Genomic DNA, 24,841 nt, shown 5'->3' with positions numbered 1-24,841 from the left:
TAAATATTCCCGTCATGGCTGACGTCAAGTTACCAATACCAAGGTGTTGCTGAACGTGCCATTGGAAAGAACCATGCATGGTCAGCTCTCCTGAGCTGTATGCGTGAGCCAAACTCTAGCACATCCCCGAATGTCCCTCAGTTTGGATTTGCTACTTGCTTTCTCACAAATAGAACAGGTTATGCTTTTCTGTTGGGAATGCCAATGACGTCATGTTACGTACTTTTCTCAGTACCTCAAGTCAGGAGTCATGTGATGTAGATACATCCCACTTGTACTTATTATAGAGGGAGAAAAAAAGATTGCGTGTCTGTGTTTACCTATGTGTGTATCTAATGTAATTTCATTTCTTCCTCAACATATGAAATGAATGGAGGTGAGGATAAACGGATGTTCTGGTGGAAGCAGAGGAAGTCCTCTTCTCAATGTCCCGCTATCTTCACATTGTGGCCCTGAGAAGGCTCTGAGTTTCACAGTTTGAGAGTCACTGCCTTAAATGGAGGATGAGGGTTTGTTTTCAAAGGGCATAGCATTCTGATTACTCCTGAAGGTTGTGCAATGTTAGTAGGCAGGATTGGTTCACTTATTAATATCGTGCATGTTCAGTATGCCAACTTAAATGCACCAATGGGACCCATTTCCATCTCTATCTAACTTAAAAAATATAGTTTTATAAATATATATATTTCTATGGATATACAGATAACATATATACATGTACACATATATACATACATGTATATAAATAACACACGTATCTATATGGATAAATTTGTTTTATTCGAGAGAGAGAACATGTGAGTTGGGGAGAAGGGCAGAAGAAGAGAGAGAATCTCAAGCAGGTCCACACTTACTGTGGAGTCCAACGTGGGGCTCGATCCCACAACCCCAGGATCATGACCTGAGCTGACATCAAGAGTTGGGCACTAAACCAACTGAGCCACCCAGGTGCCCAGAGAGACATTTTTTTAAGTAAACTCTACCCTCGATGTGGGGCTCAAACTTATGACCCTGAGATCAGTAATTGCACACTCTACCGACTGAACCAGCCGTGAGCCCCACAACTTAAATATATTTTTAATTAAAGAGATTTGCATATCAAAGTTTAGTGTCTCCTAATTTAATGATCTCATTCTTGTTGCTTTAATAGTGATAGACTTAATTTGGCTGTGCAACAATAAATGTTACATAATTTACTGGCATCTGTCATCTGTGAAAGGAGAAAGACATTCTGCTCATAGGTTCCTGGGTCTATATGGGATGGGACATTAAAATTCCAAATTAGACTGTTCCCAAGGGGAGAGAGACTAGGCTAAGTCACCACAGAATAACTGCAAGACTGTCACCCTATACTCTCTGAGCCTTCTCTTCCTTAAGTTGGAAATTTTTTAAAGTTTATTTATGTAGTTAAGCATTTACTTATTTTGAGAGAAAGAGAGAGAGAGAGGCAGAGAGAGAGAGAGAGAGAGAGAGAGAGAGAGAGCATGCTCATGCCAGTGATAACAGGGAGAGAGAGAATCCCAAACAGACTCTGAGCTGTTAGCACGCAGGGAGTTCAACGGGGGCTTCTCCATCTCACGAACCTTGAGATCATGACCTGAGCCAAAAATCAACACTCGGCCACTCAACCAAATGAGCCACCCAGATGCCCCGGAAATCTTTTCTTTTCTTTCTTTTCTTTTCTTTCTTAAGATACCATGATTCCTCCAATTATTTCAAGAGTTAAAAAAATATTTTTTTAATTTTGATTTTAATTTTAGAGAGAGAGCTTGTGAGTGGGGGAAAGGAGAGCGAGAGAGAGAGAGAGAGAGAGAGTGAGAGAGAGAGAGAGAGAGAATGAGAATCTCAGCCCTGGGATTATGGCCTGAGCTGAAATCAAGAGTCGGTTTCTACCGACTAATCCACCCAGGTGCCCCTAATTTTTTGAACACTTTTAATGAAAAAGAAAACAAAAGGCAGATGGGCAAAAAAATAATGATAGTGTAGAACGTCTTATTTTGGGGGTAACTCTGTTTTATTGTGCTGAAATATTACATGAAATACAGCAGTTAAATCTTGAAAACGAGTCTATCATGTTTTCCTCTTACAGTAAGTATATCTTTATACTTCAGCGGATAGATAGAACTCCAGTGTTATAAATCTCATACAGTAGACTTTTCTTTCACATTATAGATTATTTATATATTTAGAAACAAATACTGAGATGGTAATGATAAACCCGAAAAAAACCACATGCCTTTTTAATATCATGGGCATTATTCCAGGATGCCAGAAGTGAGGTTGATGCGCGCGATTGGCTCTTCAGTTCTTCAAAGGTTCTGAAATGAAAGGAATAGTAAATTTTGGCTAAATACCAAGATCAGAACCAACTTTCAGCTCTCTCTAGCAGTTTGCCCGTGCTACAGCCTTTTAGAAGTGTTTTTTGGAATTACTTTTGAAATGCACTTTGGCTGAGAAAGCCGCCAAGGCCCTTGGCAGAACTGAAGCACCTTTGGTACCTAGTTGCAGTGCCCGCGTGCCAGACTTCGTCTTCCCTTGTTGCTGTTGACTGGATTTCATCTCCCCTTTCCCCCTGGGAGAATATGCACATTTTTCAATGCCTTTTCGTTGTTCTCTATTTTAGGTGTGTTTCACACATTCCCTTTTTTAAAAATTAAAAAAAAAAATTCAAATGTTTATTTATTTTTGCAAGAGGGAGAGAGAGTGCACAAGTGGGATAGGGGCAGAGAGAGAGAGAGAGGGAGGGAGGGAGGGAGAGAAAGAATCCCAAGCAGGCTCCATCCATGCTGTCAGTGCCCAGCCCGATGCGGGGCTCAAACCCAGGAACCGTGAGATGATGGCCTGAGCCAAAGTCAGATGCTTAACCAACTGAGCCACTCAGGTGCCCCACACTTTTTTTTAAAGTTTATTTATTTACTTCTAGAGAGGGAGGGAGGGAGAGAGAGAGAGAGAGAGAGAGAATGAACTTTCATGGGGGCAAGGGGCAGAGAGAGAGGAAGAGAGAATTCCAAGTAGGCTCCGTGCTGTTCAGCACAGAATCCAAGGGGGAGCTCAATCTCTGTGCTGTTTGGTGCAGAGCCCAATGTGGGGCTCGATCTCGCCACTGTGAGATCATGACCTGAACCAAAATCAAGACTCTGCCACTTAACCGATTGAACCACCAGGTGCCACCCCCCCGCCCCGCCACCGCATATTCACTTTTTAAATGGAGTCCAAAAAATAAAGAAGCCAAGGTTAGAACTGAGGACGGCATTAGATAACTTTGACAACTGTTCTAGGTCCCACTTTTGAGGGGTGGGTAGCTTGAGATACAAATGGAAGGCATGGAAACCCTGGTTGTTATTCTTGTTACATAGTTCTTCACAGTATCTTGAGGCCATAAAAGAAAACAAAAGCGAAAAATCAAGATCTAGAGCTACCAAAATTCTACAATATCTGAAGGCAGAGGCCATGTTTTCGGTTTCTTTTATGATTTAGGGCTGGACACATTAGTACGTAGACATTATTATGTAGATAAGTACCAGCCATGTGAAACTAGACTCCAGCAATCCAGTCCTTTGGGTTTAGGCCAAGATTTACTGTGGTCTGAGTAGAACCAGGGAAGGGAAGCCCCACGTTTTTCATGTTTATCCTCTTCCATGTCCTCTGTGATGTTTTGGTGATTCATCACTAATTCTTCCAGCAAATCTGTATTGTCTTCTATATGGCACTTGCCATAAAGATATGACTAAGATAAATGTTATCCTTGCTTAAGGGTCTGGTTGTAGCTTAAGTTCTGGTCAACCTAACTTTGCTGTTTGGCCTAGATCGGACAGCCATGGGCAGAAGGCAAATCCAATCCTTGGATAGATTTTCTGGGACATGGTATTATGCACATGCTTGCAAACCCTCATATGTTTTTTCAAGGAACCCAAATTCCTTGGGATATAGAGCCCCAAATTAAGGTTCTTTTCATTTAAAATACATCTAAGTAAGATTATGAAATAATCCCGACTAATTTCAGTCTATATAAAGAGCAAGCAAATCTGGGAGAATTCTTTCTAGGTTCTCCTCCCTCTTCTTTCTCCCAACACCATACCCTCATTCTGAACACAGGAAAAAAAAAAAAAAAAACGTTACCAATAGCTCCAGGCAAAGAACAAACTGGGTCATTAGAGATTTTTACATCTTTCCCAGTTTTGTAAGTCCGTGGTCTTTTTTGGAAGAGCGTATTATGGAGAGATTGATCATGCATGCAAAAGGAAATGTTTGCAAAAATACATCACTGGTTTGTCTTTGCTGTAGCCATCAGATACATCTACAGAAGAATTTCGTAGATAAAATTTAATCCTCTTCTCCTATGAATATTTGTCTCCTTTGCTCCTTAGAGGATTTCTAGTGAATACCCATTTTTCATTGAACTGTAAGTTTTGGAAGCCATTATGGACATTAGAGGGATTATTTGGAGAAGAGCTACTTTGAATTAGTCAGAGCCCCAACAGGAAACAGATGACGCTCTTGAATTAGAATCACTGAAGGGGGGGATTAATAAGGGCACTGTTTCTAAGATGTGGATGTGATATAGGGGAACCATAAAAGATACTTCAGAAACCAAAGACTTTAGTGCTGGTACCTGTAAAGATGTTACAATGTCCTGAAGGGAGTTGAGAAGGTACTCACTGGGACCCATAAGGGGAGAGTTTTGGAGAGACAGCTGCCTTTGATTGAGGAAGCCATTCAGTTCAAGGCAGCCTGGCAGGGAGGGAATTAGGGAAATAAATAACCTGGTCTCAATTTTCTCTCTGATCTGTGGCAAGGGTCTTCATGAACCAAACCCCACTGGAAAGTAAAAGAGAAGGAAGACATTGATATAGTTTATACAGATCGGGCTTTGAAGGCAGAGAGCAGGATGGAGAACAGATTTGGAAGGACAAATGGAAGCTATCCTGGGGCACCTTCCTTATTGGGGTTAGAAACCCCTTGAACATAGGGTGTAGCACAAAGAGATTACAAAGTTATCTATTTGCTTGAGCCATCCCTCCAACTTTAGATTTAGGTATGCCTCTGCTGAGTCCCTGTTTAGCATCAGAGTCTATTTGGTGTGAATAAAATAGACAAAAATTCCTACACTCATTGAGTAGGAATTGGTGGCCTATTGGCGCCATTTTTTATTGGTGGCCATTTGTATTAGGAGTTGTTTAGTTGCAAGAGAAAGTCACTAAGTTAGAGATTTTAAGGGCGCCTGGGTGGCTCAGTTGGTTAAGCAACTGACTCTTGGTTTCGGTTCAGGTCATGATCTCACGGTTCATGGGTTTCAGCCCCGCATCCGCCTACACGGCAGTGCGGAGCCTGCTTGTGATTCTCTTCTCTCCTCTCTCTGCACTTCCCTCCTCCTCTCTCACTCTCAAAATAAATAAATAAAAACTTCGAAAAAGGAAATTTAAAAATGATTACGTGTAAGACATCCCCCTCAACTGATATAAGTCCATCAGGCAACCACTCTGAGTTTTCTATTATACCTCTCTTCTTTCTCTTCTCTCTCACAATATCTCTATCTCTCTTCCCCTACCTCTTGTCCACCAGGAAAAAGTGGTTTTCTACATATCCCTCTGAATCTGTTCTCTCCTGTGTATCAGGCAGACTTCATGTTAAGGTTCTTCTTTCTATTTCCCCATGTTTTTGATTTGTATGTATCTTGGTATCTACTGTTTCCTGTCATGTGTATGAAAGTACTGTCTCAAGTGGTGGTGTTCATCCTCCTGTAGTCTACACTACCTTCACCATAAAAATGGCTGTTCACGTGACAGATGGTCTTCTGTGCCATATCTAGTCACCCATTTGTCTGTTCTCTAAAAATTCATTAGAATATTGAGTACCTTTTTACATAAGAGGTCAAAAGAAAATTCCCGTGCAATGATGGACATTTTGTTCACTCAGGTAGGTATTGGGACTGGAGTCGTCTGGGCATATGATGAGCTATACGCTATTGGAAGAAGCGGCTAGCAGATGGAACAAACCAAAGTCAGAGTTCAAAGTCCTAGGCTATTTCCCGTTTGAAGCACAGTGCCCAAGGGATGGCAGCACAGACCAACTCAGGTGCGGAGTGGTTGAAAAATGGTAGAGGGACTGTTAATCTGGAATAAGAATCCAGGTTCTGCAGGAGGAGAAACTCTGAATCTCAGATTGTTCTGTACTCAGCAAGCACTTACCCAGAGTCTGCTTTTCCAGAGGTTCTACTCTAGCCAACCTGGTTCCTGCCCTCAAGTGGGTTTACTCATTTACAGAGGTGCAATAGGGAGTTGTCGATGGTTTCAGTGCCCACCCCATATTTGGATTTCCCACTTCATCTCTCCCACTTGCCGTGCATTTTCTTTAACATTTACATATGCTGAACACTTCCATTCTATTTTGAAACAATAGGTTCATGCGCCTTGTTTTCTAAGCATCACTTAATTTTCTTATTTATTTCACAAGGTATAACATTATATATACATGCACTGTGTGCCTTCAATGATCTACTCTGCCTTTTGCAGCAGTTTTGGGTGTAATGAGGGGGGAGGTATAATTGTAGTCTGTCCTTCCTCATTTTTCTAGCCTCTGGTTTTGAGTAACAGCCATGGCCTAAACTTGCTGCTTGAGTTGGCATTTGAATTTTTTTAACATTTATTTATTTATTTATTTACTTATTTTGAGAGAGAGAGAGAGAGAGAGAGAGAGAGAAAGTGAGTGAGAGAGTAAGCCAGGGAGGGGCAGAGAGAGAGAGAGAGAGAGAGAGAGAGAGAGAGAAATCCCAAGTAAGCTCTGAGCTGTCATGGGGCTGAAACTCATGAACTGTGAGATCATGACCTGAGCCAAAACCAAGAGTCAGACACTTACCGACCTGAGCCACCCAGGTGCCCCCTGAGTTGACATTTGGAAAGAGAATTCCCTACATCTGATACAGTTCTGCATCCGGTGTGCAGTCTTAGATTTTCTGAGGAATGTGTGGATTCAGTCTCCGTGGGCTGCATGGGTGCAGGTTACAACGTCATTTCATTCTAGACTGGGTTTCGTACATTTGCAGTGTGCATAGAACTTTGTATAGATCTTGTTAGAAATGCAGAAGTGTAGACATAGATCTTGGATTCATTAGTTTCCTAAGACTGCCATAACAAAGTATCTCAAACTGGGTGGCTTAAACAACAGAAATTTACTGTCTCACTATTCTGGAGGCTAGAAGTTTGAGATCGGTGGGTCGGCAGGGCCGTGCTCCCTCTGAGGGCACTAGCAAAGGATCATGTCAGATCTCTCTCTTAACTTCTGGTACTTCCTTGGCTTGTGGCAGCATAACTGCAGTCTTTACCTGGTGTTCTCCCTGGGTGAGTGTCTGTGGCCAAGTTTCTCCTTTTTATAAGTATACCGATCAAATTGGATTATGGGGCCTTCCATATTTTGACTTAAGAATTAAGTAGCTAAATGCATTTGAGATGATCCTATTTCCAAATAAGGTCACATTCTAAGGTGTACAGGGAGCTGGAACTTCAGCAATTGAATTTTGAGGGGGACAGAATTCAACCCATTAGAATGGATAGGTTACTAGAAAGTGGCATTTTTCATACGGTATTGGCAACTTGAGTTGACCCCCGTCTTGGACTCCAGTAGCTTAATGCCAACCAGTTCTTTTTTTTTTTTTTAAGTTTATTTATTTTGAGAGAGAGAGAGAGAAAGAGATGGAGAAAGGGAATATCCCAAGCAGGCACTGCACTGTCCGTGCAGAGCCTGATGCAGGGCTTGAACCCATAAACTGCGAGATCACGACCTGAGCTGAAGTCTGCTGCTTAACTAACTGAGTCACCCAGGTGCCCTTAATGCCAACCAGTTCTAAGCAGATTTTGGTCCATTGCATACAGGGGCACCTGGATATACCTCTCCCCCTGCCCCATAGAGCGGCTCTTCTTCTTGCCCAAGCTACTCCAACCTAGTCGCATGGATTGCCTATTACAGCTCACTCAGTGGTGACACATGAATAACTCAGAAGTATGGGGGAATTAATACCCCATGGGCAATGAGAGATAAAATCCAACGAATAAAAGCTTCCTCTTTCATCATCAAGTGAATAGAGCTGAAACCCTTTGCACTATCGTCTTTGGGCATCTTGCTAAAACTGACCAATCACCAGTAGCAGTGGCCAACTTGCTCACTGCATTCTTATTTTGTTTTGTCCACCTTCCCTCTCATTTCTTCAATTCCTTATTCCTGCTCCTTGAGTTCACTTCCCAAATAAACTACCTGTATCAAAACCTTTGTCTAAGGTCACGTCTCCCATACACAAAGCCTCAGATCCAAGCTTCCCAGGTAATCCTGGCGGAAGTGATCCATGAATCAATCTTTGAGAAGTTTTCCAAAATTCTGTGCAAAAAAGAATGGGTTAACCTCCTATGTTAATGTATTTGTTTAGTAGGACATACCCCACACCACCTTCTTTCATTTATTCTGGAAAAATATGAGAGATCCTGAAGTTAGGAGCTATATGAGCAGAGGTCCAAAACTACAGTAAATCTCAAAATGAAAAGCAAAGCACCCACTGTGACAGATGCCAATAAGTGACCAGATACTATGGCTAGTACTGTCTGACCTCAGAAGACCTCTGGGTGTTGGTTCAGTGTGAGTCAATTCTCAAAGCCTCATTAACTCTGTGCACTGAGAAAATTTAGTTTGGGGCCCTTAAATCTGTGGGTCATACGTGGCCACCCCTTCATTAAGCAGGATCCTTTGGGGCTTTAGTAGTAGTCAAGAGGTGGGAAAGCCAGCAGGCTAAGAACCTGCAAGAGGTAAGGATGTGGTATTTCCCTGCTATATCCCATCTAAACAAGTCTTGTGCTGCTGAGAACCCTATCCCATTCTTAAAGCTTCGTTTGAATAAACCACCAATTTATGATAGCCTTGAATTTGGCGGAGCAGATATTCTAACCTGGACTTTCTTAAGTTTATTTTTTATTTATTTTTGAGAGAGAGAGCATGAGCATGACAGGGAGAGGGAGAGGGAGAGGGACAGAGAGAGTGGGAGAGAGACAATCCCAAGCAGGCTCTGCACTGTCAGTACAGAGCCCGATGCAGGCCTTGACCTCGCCAGCTGTGACATCCTGACCTGAGCTGAAATCAAGAATTGGACACATAACTGACTGAGCCACCCAGGAGCCCCTAACATGGACTTCCTATTTGCTACTTTCTCTTTGCTAAAGTCTCTATTTGGACTTTCTCTTTGCTACTTGGCTGACAGGAAGGCCAGTTCTGAGACTTGAATTGGCAATTTAAAAAGACAAACACTCACCAGAATGGCCAGCTCAGCAGAAAAGATGACAGCTCTATGTTCTGAGTATCATGATTTCAAATCCTGTCATGGTTGGTCGCTCCTATGTGCTCAGACACAGTGGGGGAAAAATATCCCTGGGGGGGGGGAAGAGAAATAATATTAACTAAGGAAGAGAAATGGAAAATTTATGTGTGTTTCTGTGTGTATAAAATGATATTATTATATCATTTAGTGTCCAGAAACATGGTTTGTGCATGGATGATTCAACATGGAAGAAGAGAGTGAATAAGAGAACATGATGAGGCTGTGGCCACCCAGTGACCCTACATCTACTGGTAATGAGGCTGGTCATCATACTATCCATGTTGCGCCTGAAAGGTTTTGGACTTGGGGAGATTTGGGCTTATCCCACATCTCCCACATTTACCATCTACGTACCGGCCAGTTACTTAACGTGTCTAGTAATACTACCTTGCAGGGCAGTAACGATTAAATGAGAGAATGTATCAAAGGCACCCCAGCTAATTATTAGTACATAGTAGCCATTCAATAAATGGGATAAATTATAGTAATTGTTACACAAAAACTATTTTAGTGGGCTGTAATTTAGCATATATGGATTACGTCTCAGGATTTTGTGTGCCGTCTTAGTTCCTGAAGTGACTTAAAGAACTGAGCCAGTAGTCACTGGGCATGGACCACAAGGGCAAGATAGAGGGAAAGTTGGTATGTATTTGAGGTGATCATATATATGCATTTGATGTGTATACTTATAATGTGACATATACATGTACTTACATTTTTTATTTTTAAGAATCCTCATAAACCTGTTTCTCTTTATCTTGTTCTTTTTTTCATGATTGTAATATCTTCTCAGTTCAGTGAGGTGTATAGATGATTGTTCAGGGAGCAGAAATGTCAGTCAAAGGATCTGTTTCCTCTAATTGCTTTTTTCCTGTGTCTCTGGTGATCCTTGGCTGTCCATTTACATCTATAAGAGGGACACTGAAAAGTTGATTGTAACACCAGTGGGAGTTGTCAACTGTGAATATCCCTGTAGGTATCTGGCTGGGTCATATCTTTGGGGGAACTTTGATGAAGTTTTCCTGTTTCATTGGTTGTTTTCCCGAGCAAAGATGTTTTCAGTAGCTTTCCTTGAGGATAAAGGCATAATGACCAGTATTTCTGGGAGCAGATAGCGCAGAGGTCTGGGGAAAGCTCACCATCCAGTATTGATATTCTCAGTCTGTTTGCATCTTTACTCAACTGGTGGATACCAGGTACAAAGACTCTACTTTTGCCCTTTCTAGAGAATACATCTCCAACATTGCTCTGAGGTGAATGGAGGAAGTTTCAAGGAGTGAAGGGATGGATCTGGGGACCTAATTGCTGCCCAAATAGATTTTATTTTAAGCTCATCTTCCTTATTTCAGATCTTTGTTTTTCCCATCTCTCCTCACTTCTAGAAGTACCGAATGCTGCTACTGAGGATTTTGTTGTGCGAGTTGATGTACTTGTTGTTTCCTCACTGCTGGCTCAAGATTAAGAGTTCGTGCGTCCTAAAATCCTTTACCCTTGGTTGCCTGTCAGCTTTCCAGTTTCCAAAATATTACCGTTGTGGCCTCTTCTGTTTATCAGATCCTTGTGGTTTTGTTCCTTTAAGGTATTGAAATGAGTTTGTTCAATCTATTATCTTTAGCTACTCTTGTATACTTGTTATGCTCTTGATTAAATCTACTTAGTTTAGGGGTACCTGAGTGGCTCAGTTGTTTGAGTGTCTGACTCTTTGGTTTCGGCTCAGGTCATGATCGTACGGTTCACGGATCGAGCCCCTCATCAGGCTCTGCGCTGACTGCATGGAGCCTGCTTGGGATTCTTTCTCACTCTCTTGGCCCCTACTCCGCTCTCTGTCTCTCAAAATAAATAACTAAACATTAGAAAAAATTTTTTTGAAGTTTTTATTTGTTTTTGAGAGACAGAGAGAGACAGCGCAAGTGGGGGAAGGGCAGAGAGAGAGAGGGAGACACCGAATCTGAAGCAGGCTCCAGGCTCTGAGCTGACAGCACAGAGCCCGACGTGGGGCTTGAACTCACAAGCCGCGAGCGAGATCATGACCTGAGCTGAAGTGAGATGCTTAACCGACTGAGCCACCCAGGCACCCCAAACATTTTTTTAAAAGTCTGCTTAGTGTAGAAGTTTTATTTTTCGACCTTTACATAGACAGTATTCAGCAAAGCAAGGTTGCACAACATGAAGACAGAGGAAGAATAACTAGGTCAAAAAGAAATGAAATGAATTTTGTGTCTTGAAATATCTATGGACTTGAACCTGGGCCTCAGGCTTGCCATGTCCATACTCCCATATGTAGTTAGAACATTTATGAGGGTTCCCTCTTGCAAGTTCTCCATGTGACTAGTTTAATGAAATATCAACCATTTTGTCTGGTGTTTCCCCTCAAGAATGTCCTAGAGAACAGTTAAGTTCATGCCCCAGAACGACTTCTTAAATTCTGCCCTCTAATAAACGTGAATATAATAACCGGGAAGAAAAAGGCATTGATAAATATATATGTGTGTATATATGTATGTGTATCCGTATACAGTAAAGCCTTAGATTTCGAGTGAGTTCTGTGAGTGTTCCGCAAGACGAGCAGACATTTCTAATCAATTTTAATTTGATAAGCCAGCCGATGTCTTGCAATACGAGTAGTACATGATGCCGAATGTCACATGGTCACAACTGAGCCAATGGTTCTTGAAATTTACTTTGATACATGAGTTCTTTGGATTACAAGCATGTTTCTCGAATGAATTATGCTCACAAAGCAAGGTTTTACTGCAGAAGATATATTCTGGAGCCTGGTGTAGACTGTGCTCTCAATTCTTATTCCGCTTATTGGCCTAAACTGCAGTGGTCAGAAATAAGGCAAACTCACATTACCTGATTGTGAACTTGGCTATGCAAGCTGACACTTACTCAGGCACGTGTGTTGTGGTCCCTTGGAAAACCTGCGATCCAGACCCTTCCTCTTCAGGATGTGCCGCCCCTGCTTCCTCTTCTTACAGTACACTGAAAGCTCAGAGGAAGACTGGGGAAAACGACCCCTTTTCCATCTATCCAGGGTTGCTGCCATTCCTTTCCGTTCCCACGGCCAGCCTGTCCTGTCTCCTCCTGTTTCCTCACTTCCCTCCAGAAAAGAAAGCAATGAAAAATATTGCAGATGTTTCTGAAACCCCAAACTTCTAAGGCTCGTTTACCAGTTTTCCTGTCGTTTAAGCCCTGTTGACTTCAGTTTTTCCATCTATGGCGTAAGGAGATAAACTATGACCTCTTCTGACCTTTAATAATTGTTCTGTATTTTCTTTTTCTTTTTTAAAAATTTTATTTATTTATTTTGAGAGAGAGAGAAAGCACAAGTCAGGGAGGCACAGAGAGAGAGGGAGAGAGAAAGCATCCCAAGCAGGGTCTGCCCTGCCAGCTCGAACCCATAAACCATGAGCTCATGACCTGAGCCGCAGTCGGATGCTTAACTGAATGAGCCACCCAGGCGCCCCTGTTCTCTGTTTTCTTGTACACCCAGAATATACCACGGAATGTCTATATTTATATAAATTCTGTGTTGCAAACTAAATGGAGACGCACATCGTCAGAAGAGTCCTCTGATTAGGTTTCAGCGATACGGAAGAGGGGAAATGCATTAATCAAGCAGAGGTGTTCCCTTTTCCTTCCATGAGACATTGGCTGCTGTCTTTGGGAAAGTAAGTTATTTTAAATCGAAATGGGGAGGAGCAACCCTGTGACCAGACACATGGATTATCAGAGTTGTGCGAAGGCACAGGTAGTCGGAAAAGGAAGCAAGGAGTTGCTCTAGTCAGTCACCGAATGGCCTAGGTAAAGTAAGAGATTTGAGGTCAGGATGGGCAAGACTTCCCTTACCAGGTATAGGCATGGATCAGGAGTAAGACGCAAGGGGGCTTTCTCTTCTCCCTGGAGGAACCTTTAGAAAGTTTGAGGGAAAGTAGAGGCATGGACCAGGACACCCAGCCTGCCAGCAGTTTGTAGTCTGGGAATAAGGCAGACCGGAACTGACCCTGATCTGAAAGCCAGGGAGCCAGGCTTCCAATTCTCGTTCTACAACTAGCTGGGTGATTTGACCCGATCTAATGTTCAGACTTCTTCTCTGTAAGGTTAGCAGATTCAACTGCTGTTCTTGAAAACCGTATATTTTTATAATTCTATAAAATGGAAAAGAAAAGGTTTCTTTGTATTAGTGAAAAGGTCATTATTTTTTAGGTTGCTGCTGTTAATTCGTTGCTATATGTTAGGCATTGGATTTTGCATTTTAGATACATTAGAAGTTATAACTGAGATGGTTCTTTATCTGTAAACACTACGGATAAATATTGTAACAGGTAACAAAGCCACGATTTGAACCCAGTCTACCAACCACTGGATTTAGAATTGTAGAATAGAGAGTACCTTAAATTAAAAGAGTATTCAAGCCAATAATCCTTTTTAACACATGAGGAAACCGAAGAGTAGAATCTTTGTTCCAGTACTTCCTTAAGGTATAAATTGAAGGAAGTCAGTCTTGTTCCCTGGTTTTCTGGGTCTCTTAATTAATTCTAAGTGCAGCTTTTTTCCCCCCATGCTGTAGGCTGCTTTGCTGTTGAAAAATTGCCTCAAGCTGGTCCCCAGCTGTGTCTTTCAAGAAATAACTGCTTAGGGTACAAGGAGGTAACCTGAACCCCTTGGAGAAACACAGTCTTTCAGATGTGCTTGGCTCAGCATTTCTGAAAGGTCCTTTGCATAGGCATGTGACTTTCAGACCTCATTGGATGTGACTTTAAAACAAACAAACAAACACTGTCTTCCAGAACCTTTTCTCTGGGCCTAATTCCATTCAAATTAGAGCTGTAGTCCCAGTATGCAGTGAACAAGATATGCCAGGTTATATGTGAGAAGAGAGCCTGCTTCATTTTGTCAAAGTTTATACAAAGTGTGAGCATGGAAAGTATGAGCATTGCCCCCTGGGGGCCAACGTTATGCCCTGTTTATACTTTTCCATTGCACCAGTTCCCTGTCTCCATCTAGCTAGCGCTTGTTGAAGGCAAAGCCCTTGGCTGTGCTATGTTAGTTAATCATGGTTTGCACTGGGCCATTTCTAGAGTGCATAGCAAAGTAGTAAGAGAGACAAAATCAGGTATATGCGAAGTAAGGAGGGGGAAAGAAATATAATAAAACTATAAGCTTTTTTTTTTTTTTTTTTTTTTTTTTTTTAAGTAGGCTTCATGCCCAGTGTGGAGCCCAACATGGGCTTGAGCTTACCACCCTGAGATCAAGACCTGAGCTGAGATCAAGATGCTTAACCAACTGAGCCACCTGGGTGCTCCTAAGCTTCCTTTTCACCTTTGGCTATATTGCAACAAATATCTTCTTTTCAAATTGCCACTTCCTCCCCACTTTCAGTTTAGAATAGGATATTAAATGATATTTTAAGATTTGATGTAAGATAAATCAAGAGAGCATAATACAAAATTATACGTTAAGTCTGCTATCATGCAACAATAAGCTTTCATAATGAAAAATAATTGCAAGGGAACATTTGAAAATAAAAATAGTTTTGAATTATGGGTGCTTATATCTGCTCTCAACATGCTTATTAATTGTTATATGGCCTTTTAATTAGACAAGCACAGAGATTTTAAATGGGTTCTCCAGCAGGAAAATGGGGGCCAAGGATAAGAGCAAGCAATTCACAAAGGAAGCAAAAAAAACCCCCAAAACAAAAAAGACCACTAAACATATCAAAACCCCCCAATTTTGTTGATGCTAAAATGCCTGCTCCTGAAGTTTAATTTCATATGTCAACTTGACAAGACCACAGAGTGCTCAGACATTTGGCCAAACATTATTCTGGGTATGTTTGTTGGGGTGTTTGTAGATGAGATTAACCTTTTAATTGTTAGGCGCAATAAAGTAGATTGCTCTCTTCAATGGGGGTTGGCCTCCTGCAGTGGGTCAAAGACCTGAATAGACCATAAAGGCTGAGTAAGAGGGAACTCCTGCCTAGTTACTTGAGCTGGCATATTTTCTGCCTCTGGACTTGAACTGAAACACTGGTTCTTCTTGGGTCTCTAGCTTGCTGATTACAGATCTTGGGACTTCTCGTTCTCCAGAATTGTGTGAACCTATGCCTTATATTAAAAAAAAAAAAATCTCTTTTTTCTCTGGAGAAACCTAATACAAGATTTAACAATAAAAAATATCATCGGGGTGCCTGGGTGGTTCAGTTGGTGAAAGGTCCGACTTCTGCCCAGGTCATGATCTCATGGTTTGTGAGTTCAAGCCCCGCGTCGGGCTCTCTTCTGTCACCACCGAGTCAGCTTTGGATCTCTGTCTCTTTTTCTGCCCCTCCCCTGTTCTCTTTCTCTCAAAAATAAACAAACATTAAGAAAATCATTTTGTGCCCATTATCTTAGTTTGCTAGAGTTGCTATAATAAAGTACCACAAACTCAGGGCTTAAATAACAAACATTTCTTGTGTCACATTGCTGGAGACTGGATGTCTGAGGTCAGCGTGTCGGCAGGACTCTGGTTCCTTTTGAGTCCTATGACGAATAACGTATTCTGTGCCTCCCCTAGCTTTTGACGGTTCACTGGCAATTGATGGCATTCCTTGCTTCTAGAAGCATGTCTGTCTTCGTCTTCACCTGGCATTCTGTCTGTGTGTGTCTATATCCAAATCTCCCCTTACTATAAAGACACCAGTCATACTGGAGTAGGGATGCCCCCTACTCCAGCATGACCTCATCTTAACTAATTATATCACCAGTTACCCTATCTTAAATAATTATATCTGCAATGACCCTATTTCCAAATAAGTCTGCATTCTAAAGTACTTACAGTAAGGACTTCAACATATGAATTTTAAGGTGACACAGTTTGACCCATAACATTCCGCTGTCTGTTCCTCACAGATTCACATCACATCCACAATATAGTCATCCATCCCGGCATCTTAGAACGTCTTTGCCCATAACAGCGGTATTATTAGTAAATACAAAGTATTGCCCAAATATCCTCTAGAAATGGTATGGGTGATGTATGGTTCATCCAGGGGCAGAATTCCTCTCCATCTGTGAATCTGTGAAACCAAACAAGTTACTAGCTTTCAACATACAAGGTGGGACCGACACAGGATCTGGATATGTATTCCCATTCTAAAAGGGAGAAATTGGAAGGAGAAAAAGGTATCACAAATCCCAAGCAAGTCCAAAACCTAGAAGGATGAATTCGTTTAGATTTTAGGGCTTGAGAACAATCCTCTTTGGTTAATTAATGCTCTGTCCTGCAGGCTCTGGGCCAGAATTTTGCCCCCTTGGCCCTGGGAAATGGCCTTGCCCCACCCCCACCTCTAGGCCCCACCCCCGCCAGGACTGTGCTCTCTGGGTTGTTGAGATGAGTGACAGCCTCACCAATTTCTACATTCATGCCTCTGTCCTCAAAGTCATTCTCCTTCCATTTAATTCCTATATTAAAGTCCAAATCCTAGTACTTCAGAATGCAATCGTGTTTGGAAATAAGGTCATTGCAGCTATAATTAGTTACAGTCAGGTCATGCTGGAGAAAGGCGGGGGCCTAATCCAGTATGACTGGTGTCCGTATAGAAAGGGGAAATTTGGACACAAACACAGGGAAAATGCCTCATATAGACAAAGACCGAGATGAGGGTGATGCTTCCATAAGTAAGGAATGTCATAGATTGCCAGGAGACCACTTGACGCGTTGAGTAGTTACTCTAATGTCCTGTGGAATATAAGGTTTTCCCCCTCTGGTTGGTGGAAAGACAAAGTATTCAAGACCCTCATTGTTCTCCAAGGATCTTGGATAGTTCTATCCTTAGCCTGAGGTAGATTTCTTCTCATACTATTGTGCTGATCATTACTGAAGACATAACAAAGATCTTCTGGAGATCGATCTCTGTTTCTATGCAGGTGTCTCCTCTGTTACCCTGTCCTGTGAACCTTAGCCACCGTGGCCTCTTGGACCCCCTCAGTCCATCTTTCTAACTCAGGGAGATTGTTGGGTTCTTCTGAGTTCCCTCTGTGTGGTGGCCTCAAAACTGTCTTGACATTAAGCTGGGAAAATCATAGGCCTTCCCTTATCTGTTTCCCCTTTTATAGGAGTCATACATAGTCCTATGCCTGATATCCGATATCTGAAAACCCTTAGATTATATGTTTTGTTTTCTGTCTTCATTGTTTTAGGTGGGAGGGTAAATATACTCCGTATTATTCTACTTGGGCCAGAAGCGGTTATCTCTTTTCAGCCACATTGAAAGACCATTCCCTGCCTAAATTCCATAGTAGACTTTTTTTAAAGTTTATTTCTTTATTTTAAGAGAGAGAGAGAGAGAGAGAGAATCCCTAGCAGGCTGTGCACCATCAGCATGTAGTCTGAAACAGGGCTCAAATTCATGAAATCATGAGATCATGAGCTGAGGTGGAAGTCAAGAGTTGGATGCTTAACTGACTGAGCCACCCAGGCACCCCTCTAGTAGATTTTTAAAATAATCTTTTTTTAAATTATTGAACTGTAGTTAACACACAATGTTATTAGATTCCCGTGTGCAACACAGTGATTTGGCAAGTCTGTACATTACGCTGTGCTCACAAGTGTTGCTGCCATGTGATGTCTTACAACTTTGTTAAAATACCATTGACGCTATTCCCTGTGCTGAACCTTTCTTCACTGTGGCTTATTCATTCCATACCATCCTTTTTAAACTTGCCCTCCTTCTTCTTATATTTACCTCCACCAATTCTGCATGCTTTCCAGATTAAACTTTCTGAAACACTTTTCTAAGAAAGCAAGCCACCTCTTTTCTTAAATAGCTTTAGTCACCTTAGAATCCCTAAAGTCCTTTTTTTTTTTTCTTCTAATGTTTAAGGCCTCCTTTTAGAATGAAAAGCATTTCATGGGGCGCCTGGTGGGTCAGTCGGTTGAGCGTCCGACTGCAGCTCAGGTCACGATCTCATGATTTGTGGGTTCGAGCCCCATGTCAGGCTGTGTGCTGACAGCTCAGAACCTGGAGCCTGCTTCGGATGCTGTGTCTCCCTCTCTCTCCCCCTCTGTCTCCCCGCTCACGCTCTGTCTCTCAAAAATAAATAAACATTAAAAAAATTTAAAAAAATGAAAAGGATTTCACTTGACATCTCCCTTCTTTGTCTTTGAGGGATCTGCACCTTGGGATGGCACAGAATTATCCTTTTGTGCATAATCAGTGATCCTAGGTGTGCGGGAAGGTCAGAGCATGGGGATGTATGTAGCTGACGGTCAAAACCTGTGATGTTAGGATTGTGTCTTATTTACTCGAATCCTTAGTTCATAACATATCTGGCATATATTTGATAAGTATGCATTCCGGGTAAACCACAGTACCTGGAACAGAACTTTTTTCGTAACAGTTCTCCAAAAACACAGCTTGGCTTAGCAAGCGGTAAATAAATGTAAGACCTCAAAAATGTATGAATTGCAAGAATTCCTCTTCATCAGTGAGGCCATATTGTCACTGGTGTTTTCTGTTGCATATCAAGCCATGGGTAGCTCAGTCTGGGGAAACTTACTGACTTACCATTGTTTCTGCATCTCAAAGACTGGGATTTAGCATAAAATATTTGGGAGGAGGAATTCCGAGGAAAAGCAAAACCATGCCTGGGGAAATGTCACTCGCCGAGATTCGATTAAGAAAAAATAAGGAGGCGGTTTTCCTAGCATTTCACTTGTCACTTTTATTTGTCAATAAAATGTTTTTGAATTTTCCCAGTCTTTAGAACAACCGGCAGCGGCCGCGGGGATGTCTGGGGCCTAAGCTGCCTGGCTGATTATCTCAGCACTGACCTGTAAGCAGCCCCCTCTGGGGTGAAATGCAATTGAGTCTCCGTATTAACTCCAGTCCTGAGCAGCTCCCCAGCAGTCTTGGTTATCAGGCTCAGAACACATTGAGTTAAGTAGGAAGGAGCTCGGTGGGTAATAGTTTTGTGACGCAGATGACTATCAGCAAGGCTAAGCCGAAAATGACTTCTCTGGGGCTGCCCGGGATAGGAAAATCCGGGTGAAAGTTGAGGTTTTGCTGCAAGGTTTGGTTTTCTATCCTCTGGAATGGTCTTGCTCTGTGGGTTAAAGGCCACCGCTGTACTCATGAATATATACTATTTCTGGCTGCTGTAATTGATTAGCTACACTTTGCGGCTAGCCTGCCAGCTTCCATTCGAGGCCTGAGGGGCAGTACAGGATAGCGGAAACGTCGAAGCTCTGAGTTATCATTGGCCACGTGAAAACAGACAGCGACCCTGACAGCAATACAATACATATGAAACGGAGTGAATTTTGAACCGCTGTCTTTCTGGCGCTTCCTAGTACAGCCTCCATGTTGGTTAGATTGCTCTAGATTTTTTAATTTTTTATTAAAAATTTTTTATTAAAATTTTTTAATGTTTATTCATTTTTGAAAGACAGAGAGAGACAGAGCACAAGCAGGCGTGGGGTGGAGAGAGAGGGAGACACAGAATCTGAAACGGGCTCCAGGCTCCGAGCTGTCAGCACAGAACCCGACGCGGGGCTCGAACTCACGGACCGGGAGATCACGACCTGAGCCGAAGTCGGACGCTTAACTGACTGAGCCACCTAGACACCCCAGATTGCTCTAGAGTTTACAGGGAAAGGACTCTGAAACCCTCAATCTTAATCTTTGTTAATTTTGCCTTTATCTTCATTTATATATCTAAGCAGATAGTCTTATCCATGTGGTAGGAAATGGATTCGACATCTAACATGGTATGGCCTTAGTCCAAGACCTGGACTGTGGGGAAGACTACATCGTGTTGAATCCCAGCTTTACCTGTTAGGAGCTGTGTGATCCTGGGTAAATTACCACACCTGTCTGTGCCTCAGTATTTTCATCTGTAACATGGAGATAATACAATGACTGCCGTCATGGTTGTTCTAGTACCAAGTAAGTTAATAAATATCAAGTACTTCCCTGGTGCTTCCCACATTGTAGACCTTATTCTGAGTTTTAGTCATTAGTATTATCTGAAATCACAAGAGGATAGGAGTGTGCCTGTCTACAACGTAAAGCTTGGAATTCATGCTGATGTTACCTTTCCATCCTCGACCCCTATTTGTGAAGGGCTTTCCTCTGTGTTTGCTTGCGCACACAGGTAATTTTTTCTCTGGGGTTTGATAACTCTGCTGTCTTAGCTGATGAGCAGCTCTGCAGATGGAGACTTCGTTTGCCCTTTCACTTGTTCTGTAAATAAGGAGCGGCTAGCACAAGCAGTGTGTATTTCTAAATACCGCTGTTTGTAACTATATTTTTCACTAAATAAAAACACTGGCTTTTTGAAAAAAAAAATTTTTTTTTTTGAGAGAGAGAGAGAGAGAATGAGCGAGCACAAGGAGGGTAGGGGCAGGGTGGGGTCGGGGCGAGAGAATCCCAAGCAGGCTCCGAGCTGTCAGTGCAGAGCCTGATGCGGGGCTAGATCTCACGAACTGTGCCATCATGACCTGAGCTAAAAGCAAGAGTCAGACACTCAACCAACTGAGCCACCCAGATGCCTCAAAAACTGTGGCTTTTATGGGAAGTCTTTATGTCGTGTTGCTGGGAGTACAAAACTGCATGGATACTCCTTAAGTGTCTGAGATAGATACCAGCTACCATCGATCATGGGGCTCTTTTCTGTAGGGCTGTAGACACATGCTTTACAAAGCATGTCTCCTGGAGCTCTCCAAACCTCTTTGTGAAGTGGATGGCATTATCCCCACCTTAGAGATGGTGAAATAGAAGCTCAGAGGGACGAAGGTACTTAACAGGGTCACACATCTCTGTCACCTAGGTCTGTTTGATTTTTTTTTTTAATTTTTTAATGTTTATTTTTGAGAGAGAAGGAGAGAGACAGAGACAGAGCATGAATGGAGGAGGGGAAGTGAGAGAGGGAAACACAGAATCCAAAGCAGACTCCAGGCTCTGAGCTGTCAGCATAGAGCCCTATATGGGGCTTGAACTCATGAACCATGGGATAATGACCTGTGCTGAAGTCAGATGCTTAACTGATTGAACCATCCAGGCGCACCTAGGTCTATTTGATTTTGAATCTTATTGTTTGTTTTACCACACTGCACTGCCACTCTTCCTGTTTTTGTCTCAGAATTGGCCTTACTCCGTATACTGTGCGTTGATTTATTTTTTCCTTCTTGCCTTGTATTGCTTTGGTGATGGTTTTCAGCAACAGACATAAACATCAGAGTTCAATGAAGATAGTTGACTTTAGTTCAGAAAACTAAGCCCAGAGACTTTCCCTGTGGTGTTAGTGAATGAAATCATTGTTAACTTAAAAAAAATTATTTTACTTATTTATTTATTTTTAAGTTTTTTTAAGTTTTATTTATTTATTTTGGGAGAGAGACAGAGAGTGAGCAGGGGAGGGGCAGAAAGAGAGGGAGAGAGAGAATTCCAAGCAGGCTCTGTGCTTTCACTGTGGAACCTGATGTGGTGACATTTGAAAACGTTCTAGTAAATGGGAGAAATTAGGGGCACCTAGGTGGCTCACTCGACTCGGTTAAGCATCTGACTTCGGCTCAGGTCATGATCTCAAGGTTCGTGAGATCGAGCCCCACCTTGGGCTCTATGCTGACAGCTCAGAGCCTGCAACCTGCTTCAGATTCTGTATCTCACGAACTGCATGATCACGACCTGAGCCGAGACCAAGAGTTGGACGCTTATCCCACTGAGCCACCTAGGTGCTCCTAAAACGATTTCTATTCAAGTATATAGTTGACAAAATGTTACATTAGTTTCAAGTGTAAAATGTAGTGATTCGATAAGTCTGTAGGTTATGCTGTGCTCACCACAAGTGTGGCTACCGTATATCACCATGCAACAGTATTATAATCCGATTGAGTATATTCCTTATGGTTTGCCTTTATTTTCCTGTCCCTGATTAATTGTGTAACTGGAAGCCTGTATCTCCCACTCCTCTCACCCCATTTTGCCCATTCCCCCCTGGCAACCGGCAACCTCCAGTTTGTCTGCTGTGTTTATGGGTCTGTTTCTGTCTTGTGTTTCTTCCTTTGCCTTTTTTAGATTCCACATATGAGTGAAATTGTGTGGTATTTGCCTTTTTTGGTCTGACTTATTTCACTTAGCATTATACCCTCTGGGTCCAATTGATGGTTAAACTTTGAAGCATCTCTCCAAGTCACCTGTCATGGGTACTAAGAAAGCTTGTTTTTTGTTTTTGTTTTGTTTTGTTTTGTTTTTTTGCTTCAGGCTCAAATACTCTGATGACCTGAGAGTTAGCGTACCCTAGTCTCCACTGTGCTGAGAAGGTAGCCACAGTGATGGAGTGAGGTGAGAGATACAGGTTAAGCTTTTCACAACACACAGAAAAACCCATAGGCTCTTCTAGGACGTACGTGGGTGTTATCACGAGGAAAGAAGATCTGGAAATGACTGTTTATCAAAGCTGTGATTGAAGGAGGGAGTGCTTCTCAGTTCTTGTCTAACTTTTCATTTTCGCAGTGGCTACACAGCACGGTGGTTTAGAGCCATTGTTGGATGCTGGAGCCAGTGGGGTGGCTTCCAACAACAGCTGGACCTTACTGACCAGACGAGTGACGTTGGGCAGCAACTTGACTCACTGACTCTTCACCAGAGCCCTATGAGGTAGGTACTAGTATTATCCCCACTTCACAGATGAGGAAACTGAGGTGCACGGAGAGTTTATATGGCCTGCCTAAGGTCACCCTGTCCGAGCCAATCGTTTAAATTGGGGCCTTGGTGTACGAGAAGCCAGGATGAAAATGGAAGCTTCAAGTGAAATGCTTTGTCCCTTTTCCCGCCGTATCTCCCAGCCCCTTTCCGTATCTGTCATCAACGTAATTGCTCTTGCCTTGACACATTTTCCTTCTCCCATGTCTCTGCGAGTTCCATCCTGACTCATCTCACTTCCTTCCAAGTGGGAAGCATCTGTTGCCAAGCCCGTGATACGGACTTGGAGGAGGAATGGAGGGGATGGTGGGGTGTCCCCTGGACGGAGAATACTGACAAGTGCTGGGAATCCTCTCGCGGAGCTCTGTGACATCCGCTCGGCTCTATGTGCGTGCCCTACCTCGGCTTCTTGTGCTTCATGGGTGATGGGGAGGAGAATTTTCCTCTGTCCTTCAAGGTTCTTTTAGCAGCTCTAAGAATTAAATTGACATGAGACAGATTCACATGGGAAAATCACATTTGGTTCTGCAGGTACAGGGGCGCCATAAGAATGTGAGGTCCGCAGGCAGTCAGGCAGCTGAGGCTCATGTGCCGCCCAGAGCTAAGGAGAAGGGGGAAGGGGTCCGGGGCTTCGGCGTCAAGGAGGACATTTCACAGGAAGCTGAAAGAGAGAAAGTGACTGGTAAACCAGTGTTTCCAGGGGCCTCCATAAGCAATGGAACATGGAGGAATTTTAACAAACAGATTTTGCTGGATTTCTCCCCATCTGCACACCTAGTTCCTAAGATACTGCAGGTATCTATGGTTCTCGTTTCCTTCCTGGAGCAGGTCTTACCTCCAGATTCTTTTAGGCAGTTAGGCGGAAGGGCAAGGGGCCTTCCTGAACCTTCTATTTCTTAAAAAGAAGCAGGCTAAAACAATGCATATGCCAAGGAGTCACGTTTTGGTTTGGCAAACTTTGCTTCCATCCGATATGCCTAAGAGTCACCTGGAGATACTGTGGAGATGAAGAGTCTGATTCAGTGGGTCTGGGGAGGGGCCTGGGATGTGTATTTATTTTTTTTTATTTTTTAACGTTTATTTATTTTTGAGACAGAGAGAGACAGAGCATGAATGGGGGAGGGTCAGAGAGAGGGAGACACAGAATCTGAAACAGGCTCCGGGCTCTGAGCTGTCGGCACAGAGCCCGACGCGGGGCTCGAACTCACGGACCGCGAGATCGTGACCTGAGCCGAAGTCGGCCGCTGAACCGACTGAGCCACCCAGGCGCCCCTGGGATGTGTATTTTTAACAAGCTCCTTGGTGATGCTAATTCCGCAGGGCCCTGGCTTAAATTTTGAGTATAAGTGCTACCTCATCTCTTTTCCCCAGAAGAAGGGACACATGAATATGGGTGAGTCTGATGTCTGGGAGATTCATGTCAAAATAATGAAGCTACATAATAAAGATCTCAAATGAGGAAAAAAAGAAAAACCAAACAAACAAAAGAAGGGACACACATCAGTTACTTACACGGTGAGCATTCAGGACATTTCAGGACTGTAACAGGGAGCATGGCTAGGTCCTCCTAGAATATCCTGCTAATGAGAATCACGATTTATTATGAGTCCTAATGAGCCCTAAGCTTCCCGTTAGTGGGCTCTTAAATTCTCCCAGTTTGTGGGGGGTGGGGATGTGTGGTGATGGGGTGATGTGTGATTGGACATAATGCATGCCCACTGAGCTGTAGCTGTGCCCACTAACCCAGTCTCCAGGTCTAGGCTGTTGCTGTCCCATTCCTGACCTTACCTCTGTTT

The 24,841-nt window shown here is 42.8% G+C and overlaps 1 long non-coding RNA gene across 1 annotated transcript in view; it reads left to right on the top strand.

The window, feature by feature from the left end:
- LOC109496499 overlaps positions 1-24,139 on the top strand; it is a 143,971-nt gene extending 119,832 nt beyond the window's left edge. The window contains exon 4 of the long non-coding RNA XR_002152539.2: positions 22,857-24,139. This is a non-coding gene — a long non-coding RNA (uncharacterized LOC109496499). The remainder of the gene's footprint in view (positions 1-22,856) is intronic.
- Positions 24,140-24,841: the final 702 nt, after the last annotated feature.

The sequence above is a fragment of the Felis catus genome, chromosome X, assembly GCF_018350175.1.
Source record: "Felis catus isolate Fca126 chromosome X, F.catus_Fca126_mat1.0, whole genome shotgun sequence".
Classification (NCBI taxonomy): domain Eukaryota; kingdom Metazoa; phylum Chordata; class Mammalia; order Carnivora; family Felidae; genus Felis; species Felis catus.
Note: the sequence above shows the minus strand (reverse complement) of the source record. Positions and strands in the feature narration are given on the sequence as shown.